At 36.1% G+C, this 12,662-nt stretch overlaps 1 protein-coding gene across 2 annotated transcripts in view; it reads right to left on the reverse strand.

Annotated features, from left to right (window-relative positions):
• itprid2 (ITPR interacting domain containing 2) overlaps positions 1-10,982 on the reverse strand; it is a 41,165-nt gene extending 30,183 nt beyond the window's left edge. The window contains exon 1 of one of the 2 annotated variants that reach the window (XM_008432928.2): positions 10,850-10,982. The gene's annotated coding sequence lies outside the window, so the exon portion shown is untranslated. The remainder of the gene's footprint in view (positions 1-10,849) is intronic. The other variant, XM_008432937.2, reaches the window with a different exon arrangement.
• Positions 10,983-12,662: the final 1,680 nt, after the last annotated feature.

The raw sequence follows: 12,662 nt of genomic DNA on the forward strand, positions 1-12,662 counted from the left end.
TTATTAATGACCCTCCAGGAGATCGGTTGAGATTACAGACACAACCACACAAAGCGGCAACAGTGAAACACTCGGGCCTTCCTGTACACAACATCCACATCTGAAAACCGAGAGCATTGGGCAAATCCACCAGCATCGAGCAGGACAAACTGTTACAAGCATTTCGATTTAAGGCCACCAGACACGTTTCCCATATGATTTTATAACCTTGTTTAAAAATCCAACATCTGCATAAATACAGCGTGTGATTAATTTTGTTAGCTGATGCTACATTGGCAGTAAAACAAAGAAGATCTCAGAGAGGTCAGGGCATCTTTGTGGTTGAGATTTTGAAACCAAATGAGGATGCAAAGTCTCCCTTTAGCTTCCAGTTGCATATAAAAAGCAAATAAAAAGCAATAGAAATAGTTGGCAATCAAATCCCTACACAGTCACATAAATAAAGCAAGCAGATAATGCAAACGGCTCTCATTAATTCTACCTAAATGTTATAACTCTAATTTATTTAGAAAACAGAATTTGTTGCTCATCAAGCACAGCCAGATGAGGTGACATGAGGAAATAAAGTAGCTTAAAGTACGCCCAGCCAAAAAAAGCCTTATGTTCAATCCTTTCTAGCAAACTACATAAACACAGATCAGCTGACAGCCGATCTGTGTTTACGTACAACTTTTTGCCTGCTTGGTCCGCTACCTCCCACCTTGAAGGAAAAGCAGGACTTTTATCTTATGTTGATTTACAGATAACAGTTACTTTTTATGCCAAAAAATATGGTTAGGCTGCCATTAAAGGACATGCAAATTTACACTCAGATGAGCTTGGGAAATCTCTGTTAAAGTTAAACTGAAAAAACTGCAATTGTGATACAATTTCAGATATTTAACAAAGTGTTTTTAAATCATGAGTTACTTACTTAAACTCAACATTAAAACACAATGACCTCTGATGTTTGTGAATGACAATTTGTGGAAAATGTGTTGTTAGCAATAGCTACCAAAGCTGGAGGCCAGAAAGAATAGGAAAAAAAATATTAACAACTCATTAACAGCTGATGTTAATGAGTTTTATGAGATAAATAATCATTTGCAACACACTTTCCATTAACAACAGAATAAGCTGAGGAACAATAAAAGGTCAATATAATGAAGCAGCAAATGAAAAAGTCTTTTCTAGCCACACTGACTCAAACTTCAGACCGAAGCCAACGTTTTTAAAATCAAGAACTGAGACTAATTAGGTTAGAAGAACCTGTGCTTTTATCAGCACCATGTGGGAAACAACTCCAGTGTCCCACAGAAACTGAAAAGTGACACTCAAATGCTAGTGGAGAAGTAATTCATTAGAAACTTTGTTTCACAGGCAGCAGTTCACAAGAAATCTGACAGTATACCTACAACTCAGGAGCGCTTTGGAGGAAGTAAAGCCACGCAGAGAGATGGGAAAATCACCTTCTGAAAGGAATGAGCATAATAACCAACGGTTAAAACTTGGCACAATGTCGGGGCTCTAAAAACTATGAGGATGTTGTGACTGACATCGTCAAAGGACGCAGCATCAAAGGAAGAGTTTACATAAAATAAAAATAAAAAATGATGGAACTTCCTTGATTTGCTTATCATTTATCAACTTCACACACACACCGTCTTACCAAAACCAGGCTAAAGCGAAACTAGGAGCTATTAAAGCCATCATCTGCTATACCTGCCTTGCAGGGAGCCAATGCCCAGCTCCAGAAATCATTGGGTGAGAGGCAGGGCACACTCTGCACAGGTCACCAGTCCAGTATAGAAACATGCAGGACAAACAACCCTGCACACAAACACCTCAGGACAATTTAGAGAGACCAGCTGACCCAACAGTCATGCAGCACAGCAACACTGCAGCCAACTGCTTCAACGGGCTGCAAAGCGTGCTTGCAGATCACCCTGTAAACATGGTGGTTGCAGTATCATGCTGTCGCCATGTTTTATCTTTACCAAGAACAAAGAAGTTGGTCAGAGTCGATGGAAGGACAGATAAAGTTGAAATAACCGAGTTTGGGGTAGAAGCTCCTCTTCCAGTAATACAACAACCATAAAAAAATCCATCCAGAGCTACAGCAGGATGGTTTAGGTCAAAGCATAAATCCAGTTTCGAGAAGATTTTCCACAAAGCTCATTCATAAACCGTAATGAAAACTGCAATGTCCCCTAGAAGGGACATGAGAAAAATCACACAGGATGGGATGATAATTAATGGGCTTCTCTTTTAATTGCATAATAAATCATTGTGGCAGAGATGTCTAATTTTTCCATGCCATTTCTAACTTATACAAGTTTTTGCAAAAAGGATTTAGCTTGGGCTCATTTCTTTTTGTAGACACAATGCGTGGGTATGTTTATGAACATCCAGACCTAAAAATCTGAATTCAAATTCAGAAACACTTTATTGATCCCAAAGGGAAATTAAATATTGCTGCAACTTATATGAATTCAGTTTCTCTCTAAAATGAACCACAAGAGAAAAGAAAAAGGACATAAGATGGAGCTCATCTTACGACACGGTTTTATGAATGATAATTTCTGGAAATTACAAGCAATATATTTTGCTTGAAACAAAATGTATTGCTTGCGTAAACTGGAACATGAGGCTAATTCTAGGTTTTCATTTTGTAACTAAACCCTGTCGATGATAGGCAAACAACTACTGTGTTAAAACTCATAGGACAGAATAGTTCCTACTTCACAAGGATATTTGTTCAAACTGCAATAAATTTTGTATTTTACAGGCTCAGACATTGCCAACGCTCTGCAGCTCTTCCTTTTCGCAGCACAGAAAAGAAAAAAAGGAAATTATGCGTGAATGTTCTGCCAATGTGCTCATGTAACCCACCGGACATAAGACGGGAACTCAATCAGCCAGTGTCATTAACCGTGGAAGATGAAGGGAAATGTGATGGAGTGAAAGAACGAAAGAAGAGAAAGGAGATGAAGATGGCTAGAGCCAGAGGAGGGTGCAGCCAAATCTGAATGAGAACGTGTGAAACAGGAAGTGTGTGTTTAGAGAGAACAGGATAACTTCCTGTCCGAGAGAAAGAGAGATGGTGAGGGATATAAGAGAGGGATGCATTTATTTTTAGAGCTCTGCTGAAAATGCAAAACAAACTAGATAGGAGGAAAACAACAACAGTCTGACAGGCTGCATGATGAAATCTGATGAATCAGGTTTAATAATAGTTTCATGGCTGTTTATCTCCCCATCAGCAGCAGCAGCTTTTACACTAAGAAACTAAATTAAACTCATGTTCATTTCAAGATCACAAAGAAGTAAAGCACAGGAACACAAAAAAAATCTATTAAAACAACAAGGTGTTCGGCATGACAACTAAAAGCCAGTTGTGAAATGGAGCAGTCTCCTTCCTCACATTTTATTCAATTTAAACAACCTAAAATTAAGAGATTAGCTAAGTTAATTTACTATTTTTATGAGTAACACTGAAAGTCTGCTGGACCTGTATCAATGAATAACTCAAGAAAACATATCTAAATATCAAAAGGTTACAATTGTCTACTTTTGGCAAAAAATGTTTTTATACAGCCCATTTTTTGTTGTCTTGCACACACAAACAGAGAATCCAGGAACTAGACTGCAAATTTACAAGACATTCTGTGCAGCCGCCTTTCCACTAAAACATATTTCAAATTGCTTGGCAAAGTACCAAACAATTTGCCTAAACATTTTTACAAAAGTTTCAAGTACAGCCAAAAAAACATATTGACTAAATAAAAAATGCGTTTAACAACTTAAAGGATTTAGTTTAATTCTTGTCTGAGATTAGAATAAGCACTCACTTTACTGGTGTAAATTTCCTGCACCAAAAATCCACACCCAAATGCTTCCACAATGTTGACTAGTCCTGCAGCTCCTGAGAATTTCAGCTCATTCAAACGATTCGGCTTCCGGGAAATTCGCATGAACTGTGTAATTAGGCCCTCCTATAATATTTTCATTGGACTCAACTTCAACTTGATTGTTCCATAACAATAACTTTATTTCCTCTCTTTAACTTTGTGTGTGTGTGTGTGTGTGTGTGTGTGTGTGTGTGTGTGTGCGTGTGTGAGTGTGAACATCTTGGTGCATGTGCCACTTTTCTCTTAACATGATGTTCTTGCCGTAAACATTTTAAACTGGATTTTCTTAAATTGTTTTTTTGCAAGACATCCTTCTAGTCATTTATAATAAATGTGGCACCATCACAGACATGCTCGAAATTCTTTAGCATCTTGTTTTGTTTTTTTGCAGAATTTCCCTTTTATAAAGATAAATTACTATTCTGTGTAAAAATAATTAACCAAACAACAAATTAAAACAATCAAGGTTTTCTTTTAGCAAACAACAACTAACAACATATCATTATGGCTGTAAATTTGAACATTGACACCCATTTCAAATGCTTAGAAGTGAATCGGTGACATCTTGAATCAATACTGATCCCTCCTGCTTGTGCTAATTATACAGATTGAGCAAATATAGCTGGATGGACACTAAGCTCTCTGAAAATGGTTTTGGTAGATTTCTAGCCGGATGGCAATTAAAACCTCAGAAAGCCTGTTTGCGGAGCAAAAACCCGTATTTTTGCTCTGCATCACCGGAAGATCAGACTGATTTGGTGTCACTTGAAACTGATATTCATCTCCTTGGCAATCACCTGCCTCCCTTTTTTTCTGCATTCACTGCCTCCCCTGTAATGTTTATGGTGTTGCATACAAAACACCAAAGCAAACATCAATACATAAATATCCAAGAAGGAAAGATGTTTTTTTAATATATATATTATTTTCAAATTTATACAAAAAAAATTACTGTTAAAGCAAAAACGAAACAAAAAAAACATTTCTAAAAGGTTCCAGACGTGATCTCAAAAAGCTCATTTCACAAAGCAGGTCTTGATGCTCAAATCTGATTTTTAAAAAAAAAATCTGATTCATGTTTAGATTGTAGTCAATCATACTACAAACTAAATGCTACCGCAATCAGACTTCTGTGTATATGAGAACTAAAAAAGACAAATTTCAGCGTTTAATTATTTTTTTCTTATTTATACTCCAACTCGATTGTCAAACTTCCCTTTTTTTGAGTATTATTCATCTTTGTTTGTCACTATACTAGTTTATTTTTATTATGCCAAATTAATCATTGGAGCAGTTGAATAACAATACTGATCAATTTTAGCATTTGTTCAACAAGAAAAGCTTACAGTGACAGTTTTTATCATCCCATAGAAATCAGTCGGCGGATTGATATTTTGACACAGATGAGAATAATGATTGGTTTATGAATATTACTACAGCTTAAGCAGATCTCTTGCATAACGGTGTTATTAATAAAAAGAGAGATAATAAATAGTTATAAATGTAGATGTTACTCATGAAAATATGAGACTGTTCTTAAGTAACTCTAAATCTGTGTTACAAGCTTGTTCAATAAACTATTTGAAATGTGAGGATTTTCTGGGCATTCTCTGTTTTAGTTCACTGTAAACCGGGTGTCACTGTGAGAAGAGGATGGCCCCATTAATGGCACAAATATCCAGCCGAGATGTTAAGTCAGCCTGTCGTCTTTGACAGAAGCCAGGCTCAAGAGTTCGGCTCTGCCCAAACATTATACCATCAATGGAGTCCGGCTCAGCGTTGCAGCAGAGGACCGGCGGGCGCACAAAGACTCAGCTTCCATTAAGAACTGATGGTGATATTTATATGGATGTAAAGTGACTGAAATTATTAACAACAGAAGTTCAAATGCAACTGCTTAATAAAAAAATAAAAAATCATACTAGACATGACCCGGGTTTTTCCATTTCATTCTTAAGATCATTGTCACTCAGTGTTATAGATGCATTGTGTAGCATAAAAAAAATAACTCAAAATGTGTAACTGCTTAACTCTTCTATCTCGTYTCCAAAGACAAAAATCTGATGGTGACAAACCAGTTAGGTTCTCCTACCTGAGAGACGCTCTAGATGCAAGATTATTTATTTAGTCGATGGGGAAAACAGATGAAGCGCACGCACGGTTGCATTTACCGTCTTGATCAGGTAAGTGAGCGGTCAAGATCATCTTTCGGGGTCTGATTCAAAGCAAATATTTACTATTCCAATGACTATGTTGATTTTTCAGGCATGCATAAGTACTGCCAGTACAATTGCTTTGGAAAAATCATTTAATCATTAAACAGAATGACCATTTCTTACAAATCAGCTAATTGAAAACATTTACGGTTGGATTTATTCATGCTAAAAAAAAAAATTTTAAATTAAAAAAAAAAAAAAGACATTCCGCTAAATTATTTTACTTTAATCCATTTCTAAAATCCATTATAGTTTAAATAATTATTTTTCCGTTTCAGAATATAGATATTAGTTTGTTTGTTTTTTATTTATTTTTGTATATTTTTCCTATTCCAACAAACTTCATTTTGACGTAAAGTTTGAACGTGAATAAAGTTGGCGTTTCACTCCGTCAGCTACATTTATGTCCCTCAACATGTCACATAAAAACAAAAGGTATGTCGTTTTCATCTTTTTTCACCATCAAGCAGACAGTAGCAACATTTCAGAGGAAATTACAGAAAATATTTTCTAACTCAGGTTAGTCGTGACTTTAATTTTCCTTCTTAATTGTACAAAACAAGTTTCTCCTTTCAACACAAGTTGGCTGAAATTTAATCATCTGTCTTGTAAACATATCTACTATAATTACAAACACCAGTTTTCTTGTTCTGGCCYGTTTATGCTCTGTTGCCTAAAAAAAAAAAAGTTCCCAAAAATAGGCAGAAATGTTAAACCCAGCTTTGAAAATCAGCAGACAAAATCCAAACACACTCAGAAGAGGCCCAATAATTAGCAAAAGAAAAATGGATCTATTTTGACAGTCAATTCATCACATCCAGACTAATCCTGCAGAAATAAGAAACTCCCATACTATTTCTGCAGAAACAAGAAACTATTTGTGGTTGCAGGTTTGGCATGTAACAAACTTAGGTATTTCTTTTAGCGTTTGCATTGTAAACGCTTTTTCAAATTTTATAATAAATCACTAAATGTATAAAGAAATGAACAGTTTCAAGCTGCCGTCACACTGTTTATCTCATATGTATACGATTTGAACGTGAAGCAAAAAGCCACATTTTGCTAAATATTAACTTCAGTCATGTATGTGTAGGTCAATGGATAGTTTGCCGTGTCTTTGTCGTGAAGGGTGGTTATGCATTAGGATAAATGACAGATTTACAGTSTTCAGATTAAAGTATTTTACACAGTAGACTGTGTTACATTTTCTCTTTTTCCATGCTTGACCATCTGTACATGAAATATTTCACCAAGTGGCCAAATAGCTATTTGTTAAATCAATCCTAACACAAGTTCAACGTCCCTGTCACATCAACTGCTAAAAGGTTTTAGCATACAGAGGTGAATAAACCCTCACCAGCGCAGAAAGAACGTTTGATTAGTGTCTGAAATTAAGGAACATTGTAATCGAGGCGACATTTCACAGCAGTTGAATTTACGTACTCAGACATTTCAAATACAGTACCAAGTACTACAGATAACAGTTTACTTGACAAAGCACCGTGTGTGCACCGACTGTCATGGAGAGTAACAACTTTTTGGCCTSTGGAAACAGTTTTATATGCCTATAAAACAGATATTAGTCGTGAAAACGTTCTATTGGTTAATGACAATGTCATGCCGCTTCGGTTTTTCACTGAGCTGAACATCCTGTGAGCATCAGCCGTATATCACTCACTGCTTCAGAAATGTGTATGYTTACTGATCTGATAATAGAGTGGTTTTTACATTGACTTTCGGTTGCACTTTGAAAGTGAAAACCAAGCGCAAATGGCACCAATTTGTGTGACATTTAAATAATTAGTAGAAATAAGTTAAATGGGAGCAGCATCTCATCAAAAATGTTTTACATTTTTAATTGTTAAAAATCACATTTTGTTTTCCTTTCACACACAAATCGACTATGTTAACATTCACTGACATTTGGTTTAAAAAATCTATACATAATGAATAAAATTAAAATAGAAATGTAAAAATAAAAATAAAAAARCAGCAAACTGTATTGAGTTTACTTCTTCCGTATGTTTATCTCAGACAGTTTTACTGTTAGTCGATTCCCATAAAAACCGTTCCAGCTGCTGTAACCTTCAGAAACGTTGCTAAACAAATACAGCTCCATCGATAAGCCGTCATGTGAAAGCCGTCTCCATTACACAGACAACACAAATATACGTTTAATAAACATTCATGTTCAGATCAGGTTTAGCGGTGGAAAAGGAAGTTACTTCAATAAAAAAACAACAACCAGCCAGCAGTACATCGCCACAACCACAGCTATGCACCCGGCTCATTTCCTTAAGTTCTTTACTTTAAAGCAGGTATTTCATCTGAGGTTTTCCATCGTTTGCTTTTTTCCTGTGCGGCAGCAAATTAAAAGTCGTACCAATTTCCTTCACCCAGTTTGTGGTTATCAGGAGACACTAATCAAACAACCTCACTGTAACATTATGAGCAAGGTAATTACAATATCTTTTTTTAAGTAGTTAGAACTCAGAGCACACTAAAAAAAGCTACAATTGTCTTTGGMGATACCTCCTGCATGTTAACTTTGTGATTCAAAGCATTCTTGAGCCTTCGGGCTCTCGGAAGCTCCCAGCTGAAAAATCTACTTAAAAAAAAAAATTTGTGTATGTGTATATATATATATGTATATATATATAATATATTATATGTATATACACATACACACACACAGTACAGACCAAAAGTTTTGACACACCTACTCATTCAATGAGTTTCCTGTATTTTCATGACTATTGACATTGTAGATTCACACTGAAGGCATCAAAACTATGAATTAACACATGTGGAAATATGTACTAAACAAAAAAGTGTAAAACAACTGAAAATACCCAGTATATTCTAGTTTCTTCAAAGTAGCAACCTTTAGCTGTGATTACTGCTTTGTACACACTCTGCATTCTCTTGAGTTTCAAGAGGTAGTCACCTGAAATGGTTTTCACTTYACAGGTTGTGCCCTGTCAGGTTAATAAGTGGGATTYCTTGCCTTATAAATGGGGTTGGGACCATCAGTTGTGTTGTGCAGATGTCAGGTGGACACACAGCTGATAGTCCTACTGAATAGTGTTAGAATTTGTATTATGGCAAAACAAAAGCAGCTAAGTAAAGAAAAACAAGTGGCCATCATTACTTTAAGAAATGAAGGTCAGTCAGTCTGAAAAATTGGGAAAACTTTGAAAGTGTCCCCAAGTGCAGTTGCAAAAACCATTAAGCGCTACAAAGAAACTGGCTCATGTGWGGACCGCCCCAGGAAAGGAAGACCAAGAGTCGCCTCTGCTGCGGAGGATAAGTTCATCCGAGTCACCAGCCTCAGAGATTGGACTCAAATMAAGATCCAGGACAGAAACAAAGACAATGTAGTTTGAGAGAGACACGAGTAGAGTGCTGCACAATGCTAACACACCCGTCATTAACAAGTACAAGCCTCAATGCAAAGCAGTTGGGTTTTGGAAACAGAAGATTTGTAAGTTTTCTCCACCATGCTTAGTTGGAATGACAAAGGAAACTACAAGAAAAAATTATCAACAAGTAATATCAAAACAGAAATGAAGCAAGTCAATGTTAGCCTAGCTTCACATACGGCCCAAGGTTCGAAAAGATTCTCAGTAAAGGGATCTTTGCTTTCAATGAGAACGTTGTGTAGGGGGTTAAATACTAAATCAAAAAAGTCCTTTAAAATACAGATGAGCAAAGTTAAGAGCAGAAATGTATCGGAAATATTTGAGTTTATTAGGTTGAACTCCATTATAATTTAAAAAAACAAAAAAACAAAAAGGATGGTTTCTTCTTTTTATGGGTGATACTTAAAAATGGATGACAGTTTTTCTTTTTTTTTTTAGGAACTTTATAAAAATAACAAAAGTCTCATTAAATTTTTATTATTTTTCAATTCAACTGTTAAATGAATTCAATCAATCACATTTTTAGATGCACTAAAGTTCAAGAATGTGTTTACGTTTTAAGCCGTGAAAGGAATATRKAGTTTGAAAATGTAAAAATACTTGTCTTAAAAATTCACCAGCCCTTTTAGCTAGTAATCTACATTTGTGCAGTCAGAGCCTCAAATAAAAATCTTTACACAAAATAAAGGTCGAGCTCTGAGCTGAGCTCTTACATTAAATACAAACATGACTGAAAACATAGAAATGTAGGAATTTCGGTCAGTAGAAATCAACACGTCAAGTGTTTCATTCCAGAGTTAAATCACCTGAGATGTAGATTAATTTGAACTATTTTCTCACATTTTMTTTAAAAATCTTTCACAATATTTCTCTAAGGTTATATTTGTGGGTATTGCACAAATGTTATCTGTTAAATTTATCCAATAAACCTCTTCAAACTCTGTCKATATGCATTAAAACTGTGCTACGCAGCARAGTTTGCACTTAAGAGGAAGAGTCCCATGTGTCAGCATGCATTCTGAAGTTGAGCCATCCAGCCTGTTAGTCAACACTTCACATGTAACTATTAACACAGAAACACCACAACTCGCTCAAACAAAGTCTCTTTACAACTATCAATCTTTCTTCAGTTCACATTTTCACGACATGCACAGCCTCTGTGAATATTAAACTAACTTTTCTCCTAACTGTGTCAGCCCAACCTGCTGCTCAGCCCTGGCTCGAAGGACTCGCTGACAGCAGCCGCAGTTTAAAACTCTCCACACATACACATACACAAACACCCGGCGTGGAGCCATGTAGACAAGCTCCGGTTACTCACCGTCACGTTTCTCCACAGTTCAATCGAGTCTGAGCCCAAACTGTCAGAAGTGTCCAAACTTTTCTAAAAAACACTCCAACATTCCTGCTTCCGCTTCCTGAAACCAGCTGAGGCAACAGAAGCAGCGGCAACATGCAGAGAGGTGGAGGAGGAGGAGGAGAAGAAGGAGGGAGAGAGGAGGCGTGTCCTTTGGGCGCTGCCGCGGGGAAACGCTGACCCCTGCTGGATTACTGCTGCTACTACAACATTAAGATTTTGTGAAAAACGTCTTAAATTTCGCTCGCCAAATTTAAGATGTTTTTTTAAAATTAGTTATGTCTGAACGTTTGTGCTAAGTGCAAATATAATAATTTATCACCTTTACAGAGGGTTGAAATGAAAGGGTATCGTTAAAGGCATCCCAGATTTGTGATTCTAATGCAATGAATCATCCAGAAAAAGAGATAATTTCACTATTTAACTACATTGAAGCATAATTTCTATTTTTGCTTCATTTTGAAGACCTAAGAGGATATACAACCACAAATAATTTACACAGAAGTAAAAAAAAAAAAATACTTCGGAGGTATGACTGACATCAAGGTATAAAATAAATACATAAACAATAGTAAGGGGGCTTTTAGAGGTTCCTGAAGAGCTATCAATATATTTTGAACATCAAGAGCTAGAAACGTCACTAATAACCTGCGTTTAAAAGACGGCACAACTCATTGTGTGACAAGAACTTCACATGATTTGTATGCTGGATTAAGATTGTTTTGTTTTTTCAGCACATTTATAAAGGGGGTTGTTTTTAGAGTTAGTCTGATCTGATATTAACAGAATTGTATATTTTGATATGTCAATGACCCCTCCCGACCCCCACTGAGGGACAAGGGTGTCAGAAAATGGATGGATGGATATGTCAATGATGATCAAGTACACTTGAGCGCCCCCTGCTGGCATGGGGTGGCTGATCTGAGCTTTCGTAATGCTGAAACCAAAGTGGAGCTGGTTTTATTTAGAATCGCACCAAATAGGTGTAAGAAATATAATTACTTCCTGAATCTCTGGTTAAAATCTGAGCAAACCTTCCTCTACTCTGCGAAAATATTTAGATGTGCTCACTGTGGTGTAAAAATATATATTTTTTAAATACAGAAAAGGACAAACAATCTGAGTTGTAATCGGTTACATTGTGTTTTTGCTTATGAGAAACCTGTACTGTAATACGTTTAACTCTTTTTTTGTTTTCTGTGCAATGACAAAAATCCAAATCCAAAGGTACACATGCGAACAATTACAACATATAACCGATATATATATATATAAAAAAAACAAGTTTCTGAGAGGAAGTACTTAAACTAATATCACCTTGCAGTAACTTTGGTTTACCGGTAGGTGGAAACCAAACGCTGCTAAACGGCAAATTCTGTTCAACACTACTGCTACTTCTGTTCATGACCAGTTCTGCAACATACAATTTCAGGGGTTTTTAACATTGTATTTTTTGAATTTTACTTATACTATAGCTGTTGAGACCATAAGTGCTATTAGAATTAAGAGACACCATGAAACAGCTTGATAACTCAACACAAACAACATTAAACACAACATTAAAGATTTCAGTGAAGTATGCTATAGAATGAACTGGTTCTATTGCTTTGAAATTATGTTTATTATGGGGGAATTTTACAGAAGAGATTATTCTGGATTTCGGGATTTCTTATTTTGGCATCAGGTGTGACTAGATACTCTACTGTGGGTGTTTTCCTTATGAATAGGGTGATCTGACCTTCTCCTCACACACACACACACACACACACACACACAC

Source organism: Poecilia reticulata, linkage group LG2, assembly GCF_000633615.1.
Source record: "Poecilia reticulata strain Guanapo linkage group LG2, Guppy_female_1.0+MT, whole genome shotgun sequence".
NCBI lineage: Eukaryota > Metazoa > Chordata > Actinopteri > Cyprinodontiformes > Poeciliidae > Poecilia > Poecilia reticulata.